This window comes from Lutjanus erythropterus, chromosome 4 (assembly GCF_056507025.1).
Source record: "Lutjanus erythropterus isolate fLutEry1 chromosome 4, fLutEry1.hap2, whole genome shotgun sequence".
In the NCBI taxonomy this organism is placed as follows: Eukaryota; Metazoa; Chordata; class Actinopteri; order Lutjaniformes; family Lutjanidae; genus Lutjanus; species Lutjanus erythropterus.
The window spans coordinates 25,871,485-25,897,713 of NC_139320.1; the positions used below are offsets into that span (position 1 = coordinate 25,871,485).

Below are 26,229 nucleotides of genomic sequence, written 5' to 3' on the forward strand. Positions count from 1 at the left end.
TAATGGTTAGGGTGCTAACAAGAACCAATCCTGGGAGTTTTATCTAGAACACACTCAAGGGGTTCTGCCAAGAATCTTTTTACATTCAAAGAGTTTGATCTAGAACTTGTAAAGAGGGTTCTAAGAACCATTTTTATAATCCAAGGGATAAAAGCCTTGGAATAGAAAAAGGTTCTCCGTAGAACCCTCTCCATGGATTCTAGACTAAATCCTTGGATTACAAAAAGGTTCTTGGTGGAACCCCCTGAGTGTGACACAGAACCTTTTTTATATTCCAATGGATTTATCTGGAACACACTCAGGGGCTCCTACAGAGAAGCTTTTTTATATTCCAAGGGTTCTGCCTAGGATCTTTTAACATTCAAAGAGTTTGATCTAGAAGTCATCAAGAGGGTTCTACCAAGAACTGTTTTTGTAATCCAAGGGATAAAACCATTGGAATGTAAGAAAATTCTGTGACAATCCCCCTGAGTGAGTACTAGATAATACCCTTGACTTATAAAATGTTCTTAATAGAACCCCTTTGGTGAGTTCTAGATAAAACCCTTGGAATATAAAAAAGGTTCTTGGTAGAACCCCTTGAGTGTGACACAGCACCTTCTTATGTTCCATTGATTTGATCTGGAACACACTCATGAGGTTTGGACAGAGAACATTTTCATATTCCAAGGGTTCTCTCTAGAATCCATGCAGGGGGTTCTACCAAGAACCTTTTTATATTACAAGGGTTATATCCATAATCTTCTCAGGCATTTGAACAATCCTTGAAAAACTATTTCCTCCAAACAAGGTTCTTTGGAAGAACAGAGTTTATAATGATTCTCCTAGTCTTGCAAAAAAAAAAAAAACAACCCTTGACACACCCTTTCTTCAGAAAACGATTCTTGGGAAGCAGGTAGAACCTCAGCCCTTCAGGAAGAACCCTTATTTCTTAGACAGTACGCTGTGCTTTGATACCTGTAAGTGGCGATGATGACGGCTCTCTAGCTGAGGCAGAAATGGCTTGCAGAAGTGATCTGAATAGTAATTTTAAAAGAATGTCACACACACACACACACACACTCAGGAACATTTGTTTGGGTCTACTTGTGGAACAAGTTCCCTGGAGTTTGAGTGCTCCGTTGTCTGCGATCACAGGACTGACTCATTGAAGTTGTGCAAGGTAAATCATGTCTGGGCAGGTTCGTGACGTTGTTTGTACTCTTCTTCTGGTATTGAAACATAAGCAGCTGGGCTGTGCGGCCCGAGACGTACATCCTGACAGCGGGGATCCTTCAGCTGTGCGCTGGACTGTGTCACGGGTGCGGCCAAGCCAGCTGATATGAAGGTTGAGAGCCATCAGCAGACTTGAACGATGTTTCACACTCCGGCTCTGACTGGCTTTGCGGGTGAGAAAAAAAAAAAAAAAAAGCGGCACAAACAACCTTGGAGTTGTGTCCCGTCACAGTTCATCAGCCAAGCAAAGTCGAGCTGGCTGAGCTGTGGGAAAGAGGGGAGCGTCACCTCGGCCTGCCCGGGCCTGCTCACCCTGCAGGGGAGTGGCAGCACATTAACAAAGCGCTGCCCGCCGCAGCCTCCTGCGACGCCGGAGCCGGGGCGGCCGCGGTCTGTCCTTCACCCACCTAATCAGCCAAGGAGTAGGACACGGACCTCGCTGCCCCGCGTCCTGCTAACAAACTGTCGATAAGGACCCCCATGCAAAATATCATGCTCGATATGGCCGTTTCTGCTCGGCTGGTCTCACGGATAGAGGGCGGGCGCGGCTTCGTCATGTGGCATTCTTCTAACTAGGTCACAACAAGTTTCATTTTAGTGCAGCCGAGCGAGATCTGCTCGTAGCTAGAAAATGGATATATAAATATTAAACAGTTTTTTTTATTCATGTTTTCTTTCTTTCTCTACCCACAACAACAGGATTAAAAAAGGGACGAGACATTTGTATTCATAAAGTAAATTGCATTTCAAAACTATAGTTAAATTATGGCGAGTATGATAATTGCTAAATAACTAACTGTTTGGGGAATAGGAAGACAATGCACTGCTAATTGCTGCACACCATCGATGTTCCCACCTCCCAGGAAACTAATGTCTTTGATCATTGCTGGAATAAGAAAGAAATGCAGTTAAATCTAAATGCATCTGCTATTAATGCTAGTTTGTTGCTTCATCCGCTTTCATTAGGAACAATAAGCTGACATATTAATAAGCTGCTCTTGTTCTGAAACTCTCAGTGGCTCAAGTGTGAAGTCAGGGTGTGTAGATCTGCATTTTAAGGAGGATCTCTACTGTCTGCGCTGCCGCTGTTCAGAAAACAAGCTTTGCAGTCAGTTAAAATGTTTTCTCATATTTAATCTACAGATGGACAGAAATACCAGCTGAAAACATTTGTTTTTATTTGTTGGCTGTATAGACAGCATTTTATGCATATCTGATCCTTTTTCTTCAGGTTTAAGATGTGCATTTCAATCCAAACTCATAAGTTCTGAAATACACTAAAGTTTTTTAAGCAAAATAGACATTTTTACATGAGCAAATGCAAGGCAGACAAAAGAAAAACAAAATACCACCCTCAAAAATTGTCATTCTAAAATTGTTCACGGTGAGCTGTGAACCCGATTTGTCATCATTTGGGTGCCTGAAAATTAAATTGCACCTGAAAATATTACAGTATTAACCTTTATTCACTTTCACCTAAGTTTTAGAGTTTACAACCACCAATTTAAGTTTTTAATTTAATTTAAAACTCAGAGATTCAGTAAATGATGTCAACAAAACATAATTAGTTGATAACACCCTTTCAAAGCTTCAGGACTGAAAATTTTGCAACTTTTTTCATTTTTACAGTGCAATTATTAAAAATACCAGTGAAATTTGACTGTTTTAATGAGCTGATATCATTTTGGACAATAATATTTATTGTAAAACGTACATAGACATAGCTTAGTCACAGTGTTAAAAAGCTTTTTAGGGATAATAGCAAAAAATAAGCCTATTTATGTATATATGCTGTATGCTGTCTAAAGAATATCGGCCAGTATATCAATATCAGATGTTTTTTTTATTTACTCCCTCCTATCAGTATTGGCTTAGGCTCCAAAAGTCTAGTATCAGTCAGGCTCCAGTTTAGGCCTCAACTAAATTCACATTAACACATGAGATATGTTTAAAATCGATCAGAAACAACATCAGCACTCATTCTGCTCCAGATCTGACCTGAAACAAAATGGCATCATCACGGTAGGCCGCCACGTTTGCATGATAAATGTAAACGGCGTCACAGGAGCGGCTCCGGATTAGCATGAAGCATTCAAGCCTGATAAAACATTGGCGTGAGCGGCTCTTATTGTACGTAGCCAAACACCGAGCCTCGTTCTCTAGTATCTGCAGCTCCATGGACACCAACACATCTATTATGTATGAAGGGCCGGCTCTGTCGCTGTACAGCATGTGAGCATACATTGCAGCCAGGCTGGAGCAGATAAAAGCAGCTTTAAGAGCCCAGCCTGTGTAGAAATCCTGCAGCCCACCACCGGCCTTCATCCGTCAGTCATTTCTTAGATGTTTTTCCAAAACAGTGACAGCGTGTGACAGGTTAGAACGTATTAAATTTGTGGGATTTGTTGGTTTTTATTGCAATCCTTTGTGTAAACTGTAGCTCTACTGTATTAACAGTGTATAGAAATACTGAATAGAGCCTGACTATCACATATCAGTATCTTTATATGTGTTATCCAATATGCACCTATATGAAAACCTTTTTATTAACTGAACATAATGCAGATATTTCAGGAATTTCAAGGACTGCCCGCTTGCCTTTTCATGCAAAAATGGCAGAAAATGCAGTTTTCAGCCTCTCAAATACGCTTTGAACTGAATATATTTGGTTATGGACTGACAAAACAAGCCATTTAAAGACATTACCTTGGACTTTTGCACAGTTTTCTGAAATTTTAAAGACATTGCAGCCCTAGATTAAACATGACAATTAACTTAAGTCTTTGTTTTGATAATAGATAAAACAGTTTGTACAAGGGCAAGTAAAAAATTGACATTGGGGGAGTACGTTTCTGACCCATTTCTCTGGTAAAAACATTTATGTATTTGTTAGCTTCATAGGCAGCACTTTATGTAATTTGATCTTTTGTTTCTCAACTCGGGTTTAAACATATATTTTGCTCCATTTGTGCTATTTTATTTATGATTACAGTACCATGCAAAAGTTTGGCCACACCTTTTCTTTATTTTTGTTATTTTTCTACATTTTAGATTAATACTGGAGACATCAAAACTATGAAATAACATAGAATTATGTAGTAAGCAAAAAAATGTGAAAAAGTTTAATATTTTAGGTTCCTAAAAAGCTAAAAAGACTCTGTACTTGTCAGCCTGCACTGAATAACGCTGATAGGAGGCTAGCTGTTAGCCTTCCTTGCTCGCTCTGCTTGGATGAGCAGCGCTACACTCCCGTTAATTGTTTGATTGTATCTTCGCAGCCTTTTATAGCTGCTGCATGTGTCTGCAGAGCTGTCACAAGTAGCTCAAGTCTACCCAAAAATAAAATGATTAATGTGATTATTTGTCCTGTTTTCTTTGCTTATCCTAAACATATCCATCATTCTGAAATTAATACCAGCTGTAATTACCACGTTGATATGCATGACAGATTCGTGCACAGCACACTCTAAAATTATAAATAACTTTAAACAAGATTAAACAGAAGATTATGCCCACGAGGAATACACCTGTCACAGCTCACTGCCCTTTATTTCACTCTGGTCTGCATTAGCCCCATATGTCGAGTCTTATTCCAGCATCCATTCACAATACTCACGTGTGCACTTTGAATGCACAAATGCAGTTTTGTCAGTCGTCAAAGACACCGGAGCTCTGCTCATTTCTGCTCAGATGTTTTCCACCGGCTCTGCGGTGCCGGGATTGCAGGTGAGTGAGTGTGGGAGCACAGGTTACACTGGCAATCTGTGAAGGCCACAGAGAAGATGAGAAATTCTCACCCAAGCTTCTGTCATTTGTAGGCAACAGATATGTGCACTGTCTAAACTCTCTATGGCTGAAAACAGTGGCATTCATAATGCTGGTGGCAGTAAGTGTCCCCCAGGTGTCTATAAAAATATCCAGGCTGCAGGACGAAGGTGTGAACCTTGACTAATGAGAAACTACCTACGTCTTGCTTTAATTGTCACTGGTGGTCAATAATTACACTCAATGCTACAAGTAACCATATAAGATAAGTATGTATGAATTTGGGTTTTAGTTACAAATGCACGATATGGTGTTTTTTTTTCCAGCTAACAGATAAATACCTGCTACTCATGGCCGATACAGGTTCCCATTTTCATATTCTAAAAAGAGCACACACCTGAGAGCTCAGATGTAGTGAGCAAAGATGGATGATTTAATATCCCACAGGTCTGAGCAAATCAAATCTGACTCAACTATTAAAACAAAAACACAGAACGGTTCTGACTCCTCAAATGTTCATTTAGTTTTCCATCAAAAACAAATACACTTTGGCTTTTATAGAGCAGTTTATCTAAGAATTCATATTATATGCTTTGAAATAATCTGTCAAAACAGTTATTATAAATAATAATATAAATTTCCCTGATAGGCCCAATATTTATTGTTTTAGTGATCCAAAAACAGAGTTTATGCCAATTATACAAAATTGCAGAACAGAAAACCACTATCTCTTGAGCACAGAATACTAAAATATGTTCTTAAATGTTGTGTAGTCTGAAAGGATGGATATAATTTGAAATATCTGATACTGCATCTCAGATATCAACACAATACCTGTGTGTCAGCACCAAGATATATCTTGCTTTGATGACATGAATATGTTTGTCTGCAAAAAATAGTCTAAAATTGGCAAAATTATTATTTAAATTTGTAAATATCTGACTAAAGACTAAGTAATCAAGACTGGAAGTCTGACCAGGCATTTAATGCCATTTTGCAATAACTGTTGTGACGCATATCTCTTCCATACTCAGGTGTACTTGAGCCAAACTTACACCCATAATGTCCATGTTTCTACAGTAGCCCAGAACAGACAAACCAAACACTGGCTCTTGATGAGGCCTTTCGCATTTTTCATGAGTGTCAGTTTCACAGCCACAAGAAAGGGGAGAATGAGGTGCGTCTTGCAGTCTGCAAGCTCTCTGCCAGATGCCCCTTACTCCTAAACACTGGTCCCACAGATTCCATAGATTTTTACGAGCCCATGCTTTGTTTCCCAGATTAGCTTCGCCCGGTCTGTCCTTCCTGTCCATCCGACCTCACTTGAACACCAGCTCTTAAAAAGTACAGAAAAGGAAGAAACTGCACACATGAGAAACATGCGAGGGCCAAAGAGCAGCTGCAACTGGAGATGTGACCTAACACCTCAGCAACACCTTCACCCTTTCCCTCCCTGCAAACCCACTTTCGCACCCACTTGGAAACACCACTGGAGAAGTGTGAACTCACTCCTTTCACCTCACTGTTGTGCTGCATCTTCATCAAACATCTAAATACGGAAACACAAAGTGAGAACGCTCTCATTTAGTTGGCTATTTGGTGTGACAAGTCATTAACCAGTTCAATTGCCAGTGTTTTTCATGTTTTAATTGAATAAATCAGCAGTTTCATATCTTTTTTTTCTTCATGATACAAGAAAGGTGAAGTTATGACATGAAATTGTAAGAGTAATGATTCTATTTAGTGGGACGGAGGAGAAAATGAGCAAGTATGACACTTTGATAACGCCTGTTTGACAGTCTCTTAAAACAGTGTCTTTGTTGTTCAAGTCAGTTTAGTCAGCTACTTTATTTTCTCACGGCAAACAGCAACAAGATTACAAACCGTATTAATGTGATAAAAAGTGCAGCACAATGCGCCTCTGTGCTCAGCCACTGAATCATATCGAGACAGACCAGTTAGGTGAGTGTGTGTGTGTGTGTGGGGGGGGGGGGGGGGGGATCCAGAAAGCTGCAAAAATGGAAGTACTCTGGAGATGAAAGCGGTGATGAGTAGTGTGTGGGACACGGTTCGAGATATCTTTTGGTGAAAGTCACCCATGCCTTGAAGTCTTATCCATGGCTAAAGCTAAAGTATTAGGTTTCATTTTATAGATTATTGTGCGATACAATGTCAGAAGAAGAACATTTTCTCTTCTGTGAAAGCTGTGAGTGGAAAGCCTACCAGAAGGGATGAAATCGGTAAGGTATCCACAGGAGCAGGTATCTTAATTCACTATCGTCCAAACTCAGGCTGAAGTAAATTGAAATGTCCATTTCTGGATTATGACTCCAGAGAGCATGACCGGCTCTCACAGTTTTGCGAGAGCCTCTTCTTCTTTTTTTTTTTTTTAAAGAAAACCAGTTGGAGCGAGAGTGAAAAACGTGTGGCCAAGACACCATAAACTCTGTGATTCGGGTAACTTATTTGGAGAGGCTTCAAGTGAACTTCAAACATCTCTTTAATGATCTATAATCCTTTGGCAAATCTTCAGTGGGCAGCCAGGCTTTCAAAGTTATTTTTACCAGGATGTGGAAATCCGTGATGAAATTAAGTCTGAAGCTGGAAAAAAATAAATACATTGCAGTGTGTGCTTGTCGCTCTACATTTTATTCTGGACATTTTTTTTAGCTAAAGTAAAGGCTAGCTGACACCCTTAGCTGCACAAAAATATGATCATCTCCTACTGAGAGCCACACTTTCCCTTTTTGATTTGACTCCAAGGGGGAAAAAAAGAGGAAGAGCCAGGTGAAAGGTTCTTTGCAAGCCAAAGTAGCACTGTCAGGAAGAAAAAAAAAAAACAGTTCACATTGGGTCTTAATGGAGCCATTGATCCTGCGCCAATGGAGGACACACCCAGTAGGGGACTGGCTCACAGCGAGGAGACAGGTGTTCGCTCGATATCTGTCCCACTTCTCTGACCTTAAAGCTTTTAATCAGCTCTGCCAGGGAGCTTGTCAATCCTGTCAAACAATGAGCAGCGCACAGTATAGACACAGTAAGGGGAGGGCAGCGCCGGGGTAAGAGCTCCAAATAATACTCCCACAACCCCGAGGAAAAAGCCTGTGCATGCATTGTGCTGCTTTCTTGCCCGGGCTCCCACTGGATGGGCCCTGGTGTCTTCGAGCCAGCTACAGCGGTAGTCTAAACCCTGTCAGCAGATTTCAAAGGCTATTAATGTCAAAGTGTAGGCGTTCACGTGAGTGATTTCACCTGGGAGAAAGTTTGTTTGTGGCTACACAAAGCCTTGGGTCGACTTTAGGGCTGTCCCCTGCGGTTATTTAGGTTGGCTCGATGCTCCGGTATGAGGTGTTAGTGCCATTCTTTTGTTTGTTTTTGCGATTGAAATAAAAAAGATGGACGCCGTGTCCTCACTTGCTCCCGCTGTACAAAAATGAAGCCAAAATATCCTGGATACGAGTTCTTCAATCTTGCACTGAGCCGGGGTCTGCACAGTAATGATCAGGGCTGGAGCCGCGGGTCCTGCCCACCCCAGCTGTCAATCACGATTTGAAACCGTCTTTTTATAGCATCAGTTAACTAATTAAAACCAAACTAATCAGAAAAAATTAACACTTCAACAAACATCACAGTGATAAGAGCTACACAAAATGACAAAAACTGTCTTTAGGAAAAATTTATTTGATGTGTACTTTGATGTTTTAGTATGGCTCATGTCTACTAAAATGAAGGGGGTGTGGTTTATGACCTATACTGCAGCCAGCCACCAGGGGGCGATTGAGATGGTCTGGTTTCACCCTTTTGGGGAGATGTCATTTTGTCCATCTCTGTATAGGTCAAGGTTTCTTGCAAATTACTTCATCTATGATAAATAAAGTAATTTGGTGCAGTTACACTCAATGGAACATTATCTGGATGTGACTACCTTACTACCCAGTGGGCAACTTTTTGGTCTGAGCAAGCTAGCTGCTAGCTTACACAGTGTCACTCATGAGTTCCTGTAGTCTCTTTCAAGTGAATTTACTTTAATTTATTTTAATTTATTTCTGAGATGAAAACCAGGGACATTTCTAGCTCAGCAGTCAATATACCATTTAAATATCAAATGTTATCTGCAAAATAAAAAAAAGGACAAATCCCGATTTCATGTATTTTCACCATGGTAACTGTTGCACTGTAATTAACCACAGTGCAGGCCGAATGATAAAATAGGGTTGTAGAAGTACTTTGTAGAAGACGCTAGTGGTGATGTTGTGGATTCACTTGAAACAAATTGCTTCTGCTGCAGTTTTCCACAGCATATTTCTCTAAAAGCGCAAGCTAATTGTTAGTAGAAGAAGAAAAGTGTCAAAGCAGCTATAGCCCCTCTGTTGGCCAAAACAAGCACAACGTGATTGAGACGTCAGCCAGTATGCTCTGCTGCTGAAGTAAAATACTGTTTCACTCTGCAGCCTGTTTTTAACCCAGAGTTAAAAATGTGGACACTTCCAGGGACAAGAATCCAAAAATGTGGACTGCCCCCAAAAAACGGGGACGTCTGGTCACCCTGCTGTACAACAACAAGGCTAACACAGCTCATGCTAACTTCCACAAAAAGCCACATGAAAAACAGTCATCGGGATCCAACCTATTACTCTTATTGTAAAACAGTTTTTCTTGAGTGTCCCACAATATTCCAACATTTGTCCAGCCTGTACTTAGCCACATTAGCACAGCATGCTAATGACAAGTTCAGCAGGTTAACCTGATGTGATGTAAACAGTAAAACAGCATAAAACAGAGAAAAACTTCAAGCTTTAAAATCTGAAGGTTGCAGACAGCTGATATCGATCCACCCTTGAGCCTGTACCATTACTGACCCTCATATTTTTTGCTGAATTATTTGCAGTATTGGTTCATTTATTTAAGATGCATCAAACTATAAAACAATCATGAAATCATAGTGAAAAGAAAAAGCATGAATATTGCAGTTGGCTTGTCAGTAGCACGGTATTCCGAAATTGCTATTATTGCAATAGCCATCACTTGCTGAGAGGCTGGCATCATGGGAGATGGTTCCCTCAAGCTTAGCATGCTAATCAGACCTTTTTTCCTGCTCCAAAAAACAGTATGTATCTTCATTGGTTGAGTGAGTGACAGGGATTTCAATACGGCCTAATTGAGTTGTTGAATCTCCCTGTGACTGCCTGCTTCAGTTTGCCTGCTTGTGATCAATAGTAATACACTATCAGGATTTGTCAGCTATACTTTTTTTTTTCTTTGTTTCATCAAAGCCCTTACGAGCCAGACCCTTGTTCCATTCTTAGCGGCTCATTTCACTGTGCATCCTACTGCATTTTCGAGTCCGAATTGGCATGCTGTGAAGTTTAACTACAGAATATCTTTTAACACGCAGGGTAATTACGGTGCCGGTTTGATTGCAGTTAATAGCACAAGCTGTCACTGGAGCAGTCACACAGCAGTCACACAGTTACAATTTGGCCACACTAAAATTGCATTGAACCGCACAATTATCTCCAGTCACTGGCGGCTCTCTTCGCCATTGTTCATCTGGGTGGATGCCACATTTTATCTGGATGCTATTTAGTATTATGCTTAAATTTAAATGTTGAGATTCGTAGCAAGTGATCGTTGATCCCCATGTTTGCAGCCTGGGTTGAGTTTTATTCAACACTGTCTGCAAAACGTGTTGAATCCCACTCCTCCATTCAACACCGGCAGCTACACAGAAAAAAAAAAAAAGAAATCTGAGTTCATTTCCTGAGTTTTTTAAGCCACAAGCCCACAGCCCACCCACTGCGGTGTTTTCAGATGAAACTGAGAGAGACCCAGAGTCACTCCGTGATTCCTACGATTGATTACCATTCCCATTCTTACCCTTTCCAGTCACACTTTCAGAGTGGCTGTCCAGTTTTTCTGTGTACATCTTTGAGAATGCACCAAAAGATTTCGGTGTCCTGGGTCTCTGTGTCAATACACATTGTTAGACATCTAACAACCAGTGCAGACTTGGGTAACTCATACCACCCGACTCAGTTTTCAGCCTGTTCTTTTCCCCTTGCTGTGGCTTTGTGGCTTCTTACTTATGTCTCCGTGTCAGTTGCTTTGCTTTTGAAAGGCCAGTTGGAAACTGTGCAGACATTTAAGTGCTGTTATTTCATGTGTGCTTTTAAATCGCTCCATCAAAAATAATGTCAAAATATGAAGAATGAAAAATGCCTGGAAAATAACTATACTATATGACCAAATATTGTTTATTTTGTCCTTTCTGACAAGTAGCCTCACAACATCCATTAAATGGAAATATATGTGGTGTCAGAATGACCTATAACCAGAGATATTTCATATTATATCTCACATAGTGCAGAGCTCGATGTGCAGAAAGACGTCTTGTGGAAACAAACCGAGCTGTGAGAAAGCGCTGTATATGGTGAGGCTCTGCGGCCGACGGGAAAGACAATACTCGATCACAGCTGGAAAGCACATGCAGCAGAATATGAACACGGTCCTGAGATGTGGTGAGCATTCCAACGGTTATATGTATGTGGAACATGGAGCCGTGCTCGCCTTGGAAAGATGGGCTGTGGTCGTGGTTTAGGAAATGGTTCAGCCCCTGGTCTCGGAGTTCTGCCGAGAACCACTGGATTTCATAGAGGTTTATGATCAAAACACACATGAAAAAGGATAATTTGGCAAAGGCCGCGATCCAGCATTAATGCTGAAATGCTGCGCGTTCCCATGTAGCATCTCGGCCACATGTTAGCATCAATCTTGTCTTTTTGTTTACATGTCACATTAAGTTCTACTGTAACTTCTGGGATTTCCATGTCAGTTGTTAAAAGAAGCCACTTCTGAGTCAATTTTAGGGCTGAAAGATTTTTAAAAAATATCTAATTGGGATTATTTTGACTGACATTGCAAGGATTAGGGATGGGTATAATTGGGACTAATTGATACTGATACTTATCGGTACCAGGGGTGGGACAAAGAATCATTTCTCTGAAATATCATGATTAATTTTTAGATTTTTATATTATTTTTTTTACTAGCACTTAGTCTGTTAGCTTGATGCTAAAACATAATAGGAAGTCCCATTAACACACTAACAGAAATTAGCATTGTGATTGTGCTAATGTCTCAACAAACAGAGCCATTTTAGAATGGAAAATTGCAATAAATCGTAATATCAAATCGCAATACTTGTAGAATTTACGCCCAAGTATTGTAATAGTATCTAATCAAGAGATAAGTGTATCATCTCAGCCTTAATCAATACTGTTATCGATACTCCTCACTATAATTTGGTGCAAACGATTCTGCAGCTGTTTTCTTATAACTCTTTCTATAACAGTAATAATAATGCCAATAGCAGTATCGTTTGTCCAGGAGTGATATTTTGGTACTGACCAGTCAGGAACCAGTAGTGGTTCAGTGCTGGTTCTCGATGCCCATTGCTAATGATGACGGTGTGATTTTTGTAGGGAATCTGTACCAAACAGAGATGTTTTCTTAAAGGTAGAATCAGTAGGATTTGTCTGAGCTGTTCATAAACGCACCAGAAAGATAATTGATTGTTGAGTCTCACTCCCAGGACATCAAATATCGATGTTTTGGGTCGGTAAAACATCCCAAACACAGCAAAACAATGAGAAAATAAGGTGATATGGACAGAGGGCAGAGTCTCTTCTGATGCAGACACCACCACACACTTGTAAGGTCATAAGTGATGATGGAAAGGAATTATGATTATATGAGTCCATACATTGTTTTTATTTAAGGAAAATGTTGCATATTATGGCTTTAAGTCTATAGAATATGATGTGTTTACCAGGACATCTCTGTAGCAAGACATCTGATTTAATTTTGATTCATTGTTCAGCCCTAGTCAAGGTGACAGAGAATTCAGGGCAAAATGATCCTGAACAAAAAGACTTAACACCTTCTGGTGACCGTGCAGCGATTGACTGAGTTAAACAGCAGCAAGGAATGCCTATTAAATATGTGCATGCATTACTGATGTGAAAAATTATTTAAATAACAAGATAAGATAATGTGTTCAGGGATAAAATGAGTGTAGCATATCTAACTTTATCAGCTTAAGTAAGTGTGCACATCATTCCTCCAGTAGTGAAAACAGGAGACTAATCCATGCCTAAATGATGTGACTGCAGGGCAAAATTCATAATCGTGTTTATTTGTACTTAATTCCTTGTACACGTGCACAGAGATGACTGGTTCGTTACAGTATTAGGTCGATGCTGCTGGTGAGTGATTTTATTGCTCTCAGTTTGCATGCGATGTTGTTGCAGGATGAGTGCTGGTAATCGGCTGAAGATTTGCTATTGTGATAACACTTGTTTTGAGCAAATGCACAGCATTTGTCAGAGTCCCATGATGATCATGACTCAGACACATACTAAGTGTGCTTGTTAATTGATAGCAGACTGGGGCTCCAGCCCACTGCCCACTCCAGCTGGAGTGTGAATTCCCTCTCCTATATGTTAATGGATCTGCTGTATAAATGGCCTACGCAGGCGATGCTGGAGAAAAATAGCTCGGTGCAACACACCAACGAGCCGAGCCATGTGCATATTGCCCCTGCTGTCCTGTTTATGTCCCCACCACAATTAGAGATGCACTTTGATGACAGCCAGCTCCTCTATTTTTTTCCACACATCTTTAAAAATTTATGATATCCACACTATTAATTTCTTTCAAGAAATCTTTGGAGGCCGTTCCGATATAATGCAGAGTGGAAATGTCTGAAAAAATCAGAAGTGACTAATCAAATATTGATCATACGTTCTCTTTTTCTTGCTTTAATGAGCCACTGGTCATGCAACAGTGGCTCTCGATATGCTTATACTGGACCTGTTTACCCCCTAAAGGCTTCCTCCTTCCAGGAAGATATCAACTGGCCTTTGTCACTAAAAAAAAAGAAAAACGGCAGAAAAACTCCACTAGTAAAGGTCGACACAGGTCAGATGCCAAAAACGATATTCTCTCACTGAGTATTTCTAAAGGTCACCTTGCATTGGGGGGGGGGGGTATAGTTTTACACCCATCCGATGTATTTTCACTGAACATGCAAAAGGTCTCCACCTCACATGTCTGTTCCCTGTTTATGTGCTGCCAATAATTGATCATCTGGTTTCGGCAGAATAGTTGTTTGATTTCTAAAATCTTAATGTTTTATAATGTATCCAACACAAGTGCTTGGCATTATCACATGGAAGTATTCAGTGTTTGTACTCCATGCAAGACTTATCTTTACTTGTGGACAATGGAACAGATGGTGTGAGGGAAGGATTTGTTATGCATGGTTGTCCAGGGCCAGACTCTTTCTCAGCACTTTTTGGCAGGACTTTATATGCATTTCATGCCGTATTTGCTGAGAGCCTAACAGAGGTATAGGGTACTGCTGCGGTGCCGGCTAAGACTGACTCTCCCCCATCCTATACGTCCCACTCCAAAGCCATTCTTATAGATAATCCTGCGTGCTTCATTGTTCAATGCATATTCAGTGAAGATATTTGTGGTTTGTAGTTTGAAAAGCAGGGCATTAATACTGATGCATGCAAACAAAGACAGCAACTGTCACGACCAGCTATGATTAAGGCTGCAACAAATTATTATTTTTATTACCAATTATTCTGTTGGCTGTTTTTCAGATTGATTTTTTAATCTATAAAAGGCAGAGGTGGAACAAAACCACAGTTTTGCAAGTGACAAGTAAGACTCAAATCTGTGCACTGAAGTCTCAAGATACAAGATGATTTATTTATCATTTACAATGAGGTTGTATAATGAGATATCAGTGCAATTCCCTCTTTGATTGGCTGGAATTGGTTGAAAAAATGAAGACTGACAAATGTTGACCAACACTGGAAGCTGTGGCATCTTCTTCTGTAATTTTCGACGTGCACATGTTGCATGCTGCAATAGTTTTTGCACATAGTTTTTGTATGAGAATAAAATTACCTTTGGTGTAGTTTTTTTTCCAACTGGAGCTCAGTAACATATCATTGGTTCTTAATGGTTCTTTCCTGCAACATGGAAGCTGTCGCAGTGGTTCAGACTGAACTGATTCAAAGTGAATCTGAGGAACTCATCAGTGGCACACCTTTTCATTCATGTAATTTTTAATCTTTGGGTTTGGGGGGAAGCATCAAGTATTTTCAAGTGAAAAATCCAAGTGAAATCATGAGTCATTGGTTAAAGTCCAAATTAAGTTGCAAGTCTTTTTTGATTTTATCAGGATTCACAGATAGATTGATGGATAAATGTTCTTCAGCAGAAGATTCATGCAAGTGAAGTGACCAAACGTCAACCAGCACTGAAGACCAGAGCCTGACCATATATAGGCCAACAGATAATACAGCCCAGTACTGGCCAATCACATCTGTATCTGTCTATATCAATATCAACATATATGCTCACTGACATAATGCAGATTGCTTTTATTTTTAGCTTTGAAGGCAGCAGCTTATGTATATGATCCTTTTTAAATTCAACATGACTGTATATATAGCAGTGTAGTAAATGAGGGATAATCACCAGAGGTCGTTCAAGTCAACTGTGCATTATCCTGCTTATTACACAGCCACTTACTTTAGAAAATCAATATTTTAACACAAAATATTAATTTAAAGATGATTTTATTGATTTAAAAATGATTTTCTTGTTCCTCCAGAGTCTATGATCAGAACTCTGTCCATAGCAAAGATGCGTCATACAGAAATAGCAGACCTTAGACATTATTGACACTGGAGCAATCAAAAAATATGTGTTAATATTTATATATTGGTATTAGAATTGTTTTAGTCCCTGATATCAGCATTGTGCCCAAAAATTCAGTATCTGTCTCCCTCTAATAGCCACACTTTATGTACATGTGTTGCGCTCCTTTTAGGTGACGTGTCAGGTGAGCATAAGGGAACCTCAGTCCACCTTTAAATGCCAGATTAAAGGAGATCTAAATTAATTTTCCTTCTAAGAAGAATTCCAGTGTGAACCTCTCTGACCTCTCCCACTGTGTTGCATCCTAACCTGCGGTGATGAGGAGCAGCATGTCCCCGCTGTTACTGTACCGTGATGTCGACTGTGTCAGAAGAAATGTGGACATAGCCTCCGTGTCACCCCGCGCTAATACTGAGATTTCCACGGGAGGGTTAGGGAGGCGTGTCGCCCGCAGCATCGTCTCTCCTCCGCTTTAATATCCTGAGTGCTGTAATCTGCTCACCACGTCTGACCCGCTACGTGTCACTCTCGCTGCCGCTTACCCTCCCCCCCGTAACTCCCCAAAATCCTACTGCATCACATTTAAGTAACCCCACCCAAACTGTCTAACTTAACTCCCCCCTCCTCCTTGTCGAGCTCCGAGCCGCCTATACCTGCAGCTGCCGTGGGGCTCAGGCCCGTCTGGGACCATAATGCATCACTTTCCAGCCCCCTTTTTATTTATTGATCAGCCCTTTTCTATTAAGACGTACAGCAGCTGCCCCCCGTCTGAAAGCCCGGGGAAACTTTTGCATTATTGAAAAATAAGCAGCGCACATCATCGTGTAGGCTGAGGCCGTTCAGGGGATGAGATGCTTTGTTGACTAATTGTCTGCTCTGTGTAAGTGCTCCCCAGCGTCTTGGCTTGAGATCCGTCTGATAAAGCATATTATTATCTGGCTGTTTTTGCTCTCATGCCACAACATTTCATTTCCAATACCACACTTTGACACTCGTAATACCTGGACCTGCTCCCTGCGTTTCCTCCCTGCAGTTTCACTCAGGCAAACACAACTGTAACGCTCATAGTCATTCATTTACCAGGCGTGGGGACTTTCCTCCCCCTTCCTTCACTTCTAACTGGCCTTTTGTTTGCTGACAGTCGCTCGCTATCTGGTATCAGTGGGTGATGTCATCTCGCCATTTGGCCAGGTAACGTCAGTGCTGTTTATTTTGTGTCGTAGAACCGAAACCGTGGTGGCCTTGTTTAGTTAAGCTGCAGGGAGAGGGAGGGAGGCAGGGAGGGGGGCGGGTCAGAGCTCTCTGATACTGTGTTTACACTCGATACGTGCCACACACACACACACACACACACACACACACACACACACACACACACACACACGCTCTCTCTGTCTCTCTAGGGCAAAAGCCTTGTTTTTGGCCAAGCTTTATTTGCCATTGCCGCGGTCAAAGGCAACTAAAATCCCAGATTACTTCTAGCATATTTTCTTTTAGGCCAGAATTTTTAAAAAAGCATTAATTACAGGAAATCCACAGGCACTCTTACCCACTGTTTATATTAAAGTAGAGGTTCAGGAACCCCCGTCATGTGTGTCCCTGAGAGCTGGTTTCCACCATTAATTGGTGACACGTGCTAGGAAGATTTATATATGTTGTTCTGGTAGGATTATCATGACACTTGTGTGCTGATTCAATATGTATTGCAATACCTAAGGACTGCAATTCAATATTATGATTCATTTTGGTTTTTGTTTGCTTTTTTAACACCAGAACATGGAAAGAAGTTGAATCAGACATTCCTGGAGACTGTAGGTCTTTATCATGAGTCCAATTTCAAGTTTTATATCAGCAGCATCACTGCTATACTGCATATAAATGTAGAAAATATAATACTTTTTTAATTAAACCTGAGCTGTTCCTGCTCATCATGCTAGTTTTATTGTAGGTATGTGAATTATTTGGATCTGTTTGTTGAGATAATATTACCATGATTATGATGCTAATTTCCATTAGCGTATCAATGGGAATTCTCATTGTATTTAAGCATTGAACTAACAGACTGTGTGCAAGTTATTTATACATAAAAACCAATTGAGCGGATAAAATATTGATTCATGAATCATAAAATCCTATGTACATTTTTTTCTGCCGTCACTGGTAATTTATGAACCATTTTAGATTTATGGTACACTGTGGAGTTTTTGACCATGAGAAGCACTATGGAGTAGAGGTTTTTGTGATGCATTTGCATCAGCATGCAGGCAACATGACATATTTCTGCCCCTGGTTTCACTTTATTTCACTGATCAGTTATTTGTGGTTGTAATGCAGCATTAGATTTAGCAACGTGTCAATAAAGGCAGTGAAGAAGGAGACCGCAAGCTTGCAGAAATGTCAATAATGTACATGGTTTTTGTGAGAGACAGTGAATGTAAGCTTTTGTTGGTTCATAAGAAAACTCCAGAACTAAACCAGAAGCCTTTTGTCAATAAATCAATGAATGCAACATTTTTAGATCATAATTTTTATGTAATTTCAATGAACAAATCTAAAAACTTGCCACTGTATTAAAAGAACAATATGTAGGAATTGTCTGTCCAAAAATGAGTACTGCTGTCCAAATATTTAAAGTTTAAGGCAATTTAACTGTTATAAACATCTACTCCTTCTAAAACATTATTAATTACTAGTCATTCGGGGAACATTAAGTATTAATTTTAACTACAATAAATGTAAAATGGGCAAACATTAACCCAAGGAGGACACGGCGGCTGTAGCGTTGCTGTCAAGTGTTGTCTTAACATGTTCTCTTAATCTCTGATGACTCATCAAGGTCATTTTATGATTTATTAAAGTAAATATATTATGGATTTCTCCTTTAAATCCAAAGATGAAAGTAAGATGCTCTCGAAAAAGGTCATAATATATCCCTCTGTGTCATCTACGTTCGGTTGTTTGAAATCATAGGGAAACAAAATGGAATAGTGGTGTTCCAGCCTTTCATTCATGGATGAGTCATTATCCCGCTGAAATAAAATGAGAAGTTCTGTTTCAGGCGAAGTGATGCATCCCCTTGACATTTGAAACGCCTTGAAGCTGCTCGAGGGGCGTGTGTGTGTGGGCTCGCGCTCTGAACCCCGCGTTGCCTAAGAAACAATGGATGCAGCTACATTAGGTGAGAACCGGAGCGTACGGTTTACTGGCCGATGCTATGCACAGCCAACCTGAAAGTTGTAATTTTATAACCCCCATGGAAAACACACAGGGCTACTGTGCTGAGGCGCTCCTAGTCATTACGCTCCTCTCTCCCACCCCTCACACACAGGGCCGTTGGGAATAGTTAAAATGAAATGCACAGCGCCTTTCATGGAGCAATCCCAGATTGGGAAGTTGCCTAACATAATAAATATTCCCGATAATCATTAACATTTACTGCGCAGCAGATGTTACATTGTCCTCAATGAACGAGTGTGTTGTACAAAAGACTATTTCAAATTTGAACCAGATAGTGGAAAATTAGGAACAGGTCTACTAACCATCTGTTGCAGCGAGGTTTCGCTTGCCTCTGCAGTTGAATGTTTGCTTGGGGAGACAGAGGGTAAAGAGAGCTGCTTTGGCAGGTACACCATTGTTTACCCAAGAGACCCGGCTGAAGTACCATCAAATAGTGTCTGAGTGTAGATTAAAACAAATTCTCTGACACATAGTGCTCCATCTCCAAACGCTGAATGGCCATGGTCAACAAAAAGCAGCATTAAACATAGACTATGGCTGCTTCTGCTAAATGAATTACCCTCTGTGGATGTATTAAAGCCTCCAGCACTGTGAGTTAGCTCCCAGTTATCCCTAAGAGTAACGCCATCGTTTATTTTACAAAGCATTTTGAAAAGCTCTTCTATCTAACTGTTGATAACATATACAAAATGCCACTGGATGAGCTCCAGAAAACTGACTGACAACAAAAAGAATAAAAAACGTTCCACCGGGGGAATAAACAAGCAGTTAATGGGTGGGTTTTTGTATGCGTGTTTGTACGAGACAGAAGATTTGGACTCCCCCTAAACACCCCATGTGTGGTCATGAATAGGGGAGCGCAGAGGCCCTGTGCCATTGCCGTGGGAACTGGGACAACATTAAACAGTCATTATCCCGAGTGGCTCAAGCTATGTTTTATCTATCAGCATCCCACTTCAGAAACAACGGAGCAGCCCGAGATGATGTGCCTTCGTGTGATGAGCTTTAAAGCTGCACTTGGCAAGAAGTTTAGACCAAAATAAGATTTATGTGCTTGAATTTCAAAGTGAAATAAGATGTCATAGATTTGACCCATTTGCTCAAATTAGATATTAAAGTGACAGAAAATACTTATTTTTTACTCTTACATGTAGTGTTATTTTTTGGAGATACCAGCCGCAGAGATATCCGCCTTTTCTAGAATATAAGGGTGTTTATGATTAATCATTAATCAATTAAGAATTTAATGGATAAAAATGTAAATGCAGTGTGCTCTATAAAGGGTAGTAATTGTGCCTTATTTGACATTGACATTAGCAAAATCACACACTTGTTTATCTTATTAATAATTAATGATTACTTAAAATCAATATTGTTTGAAGAGTATGATATAAAATAGATGTACTGCTCTCCTTTGCTGTCAGACAGCCTTTTCCAATGGGAGTCTGCCATTATATATGTTCTCTCTAAACCAACCAAACTCACTTCCTTGATCTCTGTTTGTTTGTCCGACTGTGTCACTTTGGTGAAGCCGAACTGTCCTTTTAAGACACTGAAGTCGCACAATAACACAAACAAACTCACTGATCGAGGCAGTGGTAGACCAGCAGCTTCTGTGGTCTGTTACTGATTTTGTATATGGAATTTGGTTGGCTTGGAAAGAACGATATTTGACTTATATAACAGTGGTTTCCCATTAGAAAAGGCTGTCTGATGTCAAAGCAAAGCGGTGAAAATATTCTAAATATAGCTTTACTTTAAATGGTCTGCTTCTCCAAATTGGTGGTGTGCCAACCGCCATTTACTGTAGCTACTGAACTGTCTGTTAGCACCACTGGGCTGGCTAGCACAATGATATGCTTGGCTGGCATAGTTCGGTAGAACGAAAGTAGTTCCCATGTGAAACTCTGGCCAATATTTCCAAAACTCAGCACCTCACACCAAACATTGATGGATAAATAGCACTACAGGTTAGAGGGAAAATATGTATTTTTGATTTTAGTGCAAACTGTCCCTTTAATGTTGGGGTTGGACAGGACCAGGAAATCTTCCCTCTACACAGTTAAGTGACAAGTAAGTGTCCCGTCCAGTGAAAACGGAAACTGTTCAGTCTTCTCCACCCCTTAAAGCCGGGGAGCAGATGACATTTAAGTCCGAGAGGACTGCAGTTTAATTACATCACATTACACATTTTCTGGTTTTTGAAGTTTCCAAACTTCAAACAGCGACGTCTCTCTGCCATTTGGGACTGACAGTGCGCCAAGTTGCCTGGTGCTGCTTTAAATAGAAGACATTAATGAGTGCCTCTTGTAAAATATGCATTGAGTCCTATTTAATCTTTGCCTTCCTCACATTGCGGCAGCTAGAGGTGAATTATTCTGAACTTTATTTGACTCGGGCACAAATGGATTTCTCTTGGACGAGCATGGCCCAAGTAGTGGTAAATGAGCCAATAATTGTCTTTTGAAATATTGTTGGTTGTTGGCCAGTTCTGCTAAGAAAAAAAAGACAATAGTGTTACATATCCATTGTGAGATGAGCTGCCAAATAGCAGTTGTTTTATGGAAAAGAAGCTTCCTAGGCTTTAGGGGATGGCGCCCTGGTTTTTCAATTTAGGGTTTTATGATGTTGTTATTGTTTTATATGTAGAGCAAGGTCTGGTTTTACACTGTACTGGAGAATATCTGGGAACAAACAGATGTATGAGTGCAGAAGAAACTTTAATTTGCTTTTTTTTCATTCTCTGCAGCAGAGACAGAAAACAAATATTAAATGTTAATGTCATGTTTCTCATTCATTTTTGATTAGTTACAGAGAGGAATCGAGCTTTTCATACTTGTGTTTGTTTCCCCAAGTGGGTAATAAGATCTCTGATTGATTTAAACACTCTCACCCGTCAGCATATGTGATCTGAACTCTTTGCGGTGAGGATTGTCCTGCAGGTCTGTAATTTCTGGATGTTTTCCTCTACGGCTGTGTATCGGTACTCAATAACTTTAAGATATTGACCCAGTACCAAGCTGCATTGAAATGATACTTGCATTTGATCTTTTTTGTACCCAGGCTTAGAATAAAAAAACATTATTTGTATGATTTTACTTAAAGCTAGTCAAGGCCACAGCAACTGCAGCCCATGCACTATTTCATTTTCAAATTTCCAATTTAACAAGATCTATGGAACACGCACACAAACATGGCTTCACTCCTCTCCTTCCTCAAAAGGACTAGGTGGTAGAAAATTTAATTAATGTATAAAAATAATACAACATAATATAAAAAGAGGTCATGTCAACACTCTTACCTTATTCTGATGACTAGTGTTGTATCAATCCTGCTAACATTTTTATCTAAAATCCAATATAGGCATTGGCAAGTTGTTATTGCTGTCAACTCTTCAGAAAGGTGTTTTATTCATTTCTGAGGGTAGATGTGATCTTTTCAAGAGGAATGCAGCTATTTTATTTCCAAAAACCTTCAAACTATTGGGCGATGGGAACCAGATGTCTCTGTCAATGCAATGTTATTTCTAAAAAACACTTTAGGAAGCCTCTTAAATGTGCACTAACTTTTTCCAAATTAAGGTTTGTCATAGTGTCACAGAGGTCACGCCAGAATGTACTGAACTTCATCAGGTGCAGTGCAGAAACCAGCTCTCGATATCTCATGTTTATATTTATGCAGACTCTGAAAAAGGTTTTAATGGATCAGTGCAGACAAACTTTTTTTTTTTGGACATAGTTTTGACCAAAGCTCTGCATCCGTTTTAGAAAATCTGTTTGACTGAAGGCTGTTATCCGGTGCAGCGTGCCTCACACATTGTCCTGTGCTCCATATGCAAACAACACAAAGCACATGCTTTTCCTTGCTGCCTGACAGGCCCGATCTTATTACAGTTGAACGTTCAGTGCACAGCTCTGTGCCGAGGCCCTGCAAGTGTCTTGCTATCAGTGCAGGACCAGACGGCACAGCAGCTGTTTTAATAGTGCCCCTTATGTCCCCCTTGATCCAAGTCAGCTCACCTGGTGTGAATCAAACCACTCTTCTTCCTCTGTTTTTTTTTTTTTATTCTGCCAGCTTGGGCATACTTTCTCCTTTGTTTGTTTGCTTTTCCTCCCATAAATAGGGCTCCTTTCTTTTACTGGCAACTCTCAAGGCAGTGTGTAGCCTCAGGTGTATTAGAGCATGACTGTCCCCCCAGTCACCCTCTTGTCAGTATGAGAACAAAGCAGCAGCCGCAGCACAAGCGACAACGCCGGCCAGCCTCAAACCGGCAGCACACCTACAAATCTCCCCAAAGCTCCGCCTCCCTCTTTGTCTCCCTCTCCCTCTGCATCTCAACTACTTTGCCTCCCCTTCTTTTTTTTCCTTCCTCTATTTTTCCTTCTCTGCTCTCATAACCCCCACAAAATCTACCTTCTTAGTGCCTCTCGCATGCATGCATGTGGCTCTGCTCTTCTATGGCTTTGCCGCTCTGTGGTGTAGTCTGTAATTACAGCCCAACTGTGAGCTCAGCCAAGGACTCCTCCAGTCCTTGAGTGAAAGGGGTCCCCACGGGCGCCCCTGGTCCTTCACGGAGGGGGATTTGGGCTCTGTGGCTGTGTAATTATGCCTATTGCTCTGGTTTCCATTTGCGTGAGCTGCTGTTTATTTGGTTCAATCGGAGTCGGGATCATCAGATTCAAAGGAGGAAGGGCAGAGCAGGGAGGGAGGGCAGGAGGGAGGGGCTGCAGCTTCATACAGCCAACCCCTGCCACTATTGTTTTAGCATTCAAGTGGGTGAAGCCAGGCCAGGTACATATTTATGAGTTCTTACAGCCCCCGCTCCTGCACACGCAACCCCCCGCTTCACTCCAACTTAAGATTAAACTTTAACTGGTGTTGTCACACAGTAAATTGTGTTTGCTATTTCAAAAAATATCATACTATAGCTGCCACAACTGGTAATCTAAGCTGTGATAAAATGGAGTTAAGCAGTGCCCCGAGGTGCACAAGGACACAGGTGTTTCTCAAGGTACGGATGACAAGGTTGCCAGTCCTCCCTGTCAAACTGTATTAGTAAATCAATCTGTCATCGTCAAATCCCCCAAGTTTAAATCTCGATAGAGGGAGCCTTGCTGATGTGGCCAGGAGGAAATGAAAGATGATGTGCACTCAGTAACTTCAAAAGGTTGTCACTTTGTTTTTTTATGTGATTTGATGTTGGCGGCGAAGGCTGCACTTGAGCGAAAGAATATAACAATGGATAGAAATTGCCTTTCTCTCGTAATGCACTGCTTTCCAGCATATAAGCCATTCAGCCGGAGAGTTGTGCGCCGGCCATGAAAAATGGAAAGAAGTACATTGTTCATCTTAATTTTCTTCTCACCAAAGTCTGCGCCAACTATTTCCTCTCCGCATGCATGTATTGTGCCCCGGTGTCCTTCAGCTGACTACCTACAGTTTTTGTAAGGAAAAACTGCCGCTGCTTAGACAGTTTGACAGCCTCCCCCTCCCCTCCTCTGTGCTTCAGAACCCTGTAAAGTTGAAAACTACATCAGATACTGTATTCAGTGGGTGTATACATAAATGGATCTCTCTCACGTATTCTTACACGTTTTAAAGCCCCCTGTGGAAACTTTATCTCTGAACGCAGCGATTATCCATCATTGTGATGCAGTTACTCAGTGTTAAAGAGCTGTTCTGTTTGTGGCGTGTGTGTGTGTGCGTGTGTGTGTGTGTGTGTGTGTGTGTATGCCCCAGTCCTCCACTTCAGGCCACAGCATATTTCCTCTCTGTTTATGACTTGATTCACTGGTGGCTTTATGAGTCCGGTGTGATTAACGGAGGAATTTCAGTCTTTCTTCCTGTGGGTCCTCGCCTATCCATAGGAGATAATTATAGCTGTGCCTGGTTGTAAATACAGGCCCAGCCAGGGGTTGTCGGACCAGGAAATAGGACATCATCAGACTTCACCTGGAAAGGGACATAAATCAGAGGCTGAGATAACAAAGATGTGTCGAAGACAACAGGATGCTGGAGCCCTGCAGCACTTCAATGACACATCTGTTCACACTGCAGTCGTTTCAGGCCCCGGCTCAGGTGTAAGAGAAAGTTGTAGCCGTTTTTAATACAGTTAAGGCTGAGACTGAAGGGACAGAGAAAGACGAGAGCGGACTGTTTTGTGGATAAGCAGAGTTGCGACAATTAGTATTACTACTGATTAATCTTTTGACTATTTTAATTTAATCTTCTACCCATTGTGTTGTGTAGATATCTACTTAAGTTAGCATGCTAACCAGCTAGCCCGGCCCATCCTGTCTTGTACCACTTTGTACCTCAGCTGGCGATACCCTGATATTTTTCATCCTAGTGCTGTTCCCTGCTTAGTCCCCCTTATCCTGGACCTGAAAACCACCTCCCCCGGTGGTCCTTGTGCTAACTCTGTAAATACTGACATTCCCCTGGTGCTCCAAGCTCCCGGTCCAGGAAGACTCAAGTCAGCTAACATGACCGCTAGCTGCATGGCTAACAGAGCTAACTAGCTAATGGCAGCTACAGTTATCAGCAGTTTGTGGTTATTCTGGTGATATGCTGCTCCCTCTTTGTTTGATGTATGAATTCAACACGTGGCCAATAGACTCCTGCAAAGTCCCGCCCCTTTTTGCGCTGTGCTCCAACAACAATTGAGCAAAATTTTGAAGATGACTAAAAGACGTTGCTGGGGGACCTGTAAATGTACATATATTCACATCTTAAGTTAGCTTAAGTCAGTGAAATGCTAGCTAACTAGCTATCTAATCATTATATAGCTAGTTAGTTAGCATTATGCTAATATTAGCTAACATAAGATCAGTGTTAATTTTGTTGACTAATAATTTTCAGCGTAGTTTTTGTCTGCAGCAGGACAATAACTAAATAACAAGTAATTTATGATCACAAAACTGAAGTCTTTTCATCAACAGGTCTACTAAAATGTAAACTAAGGCTAAAACAATTGATGACTAAAATATTACTAAACCTTAATGACTAAATCAAAATTTGTTGTCAAAATTAACACTGCCAGAGATGTGACTGAACTTTCACTTTTACAGGAAATGGGGAAAAAATTTGCCCACGATAGTTCACAATGACGCAAAACAGCAGCAAATCCTCACTTTATAGAAGCTCGACCTCGCAAATGTTTGTCGTATTTATTTAGTAAATGACTTATGTGATTAATTGAACATTAGTTGTTTTTCTGTCAATCAGTTAATGGTTCCAGCAGTAGAGAAAAGCAGACAGACTGGAAGTGTC

At 40.7% G+C, this 26,229-nt stretch overlaps 1 protein-coding gene across 1 annotated transcript in view; it reads left to right on the plus strand.

The window, feature by feature from the left end:
- Positions 1-26,229, plus strand: part of LOC146328422 (nectin 1b-like) — a 127,099-nt gene that overhangs the window by 55,470 nt on the left and 45,400 nt on the right. The window lies entirely within an intron of this gene.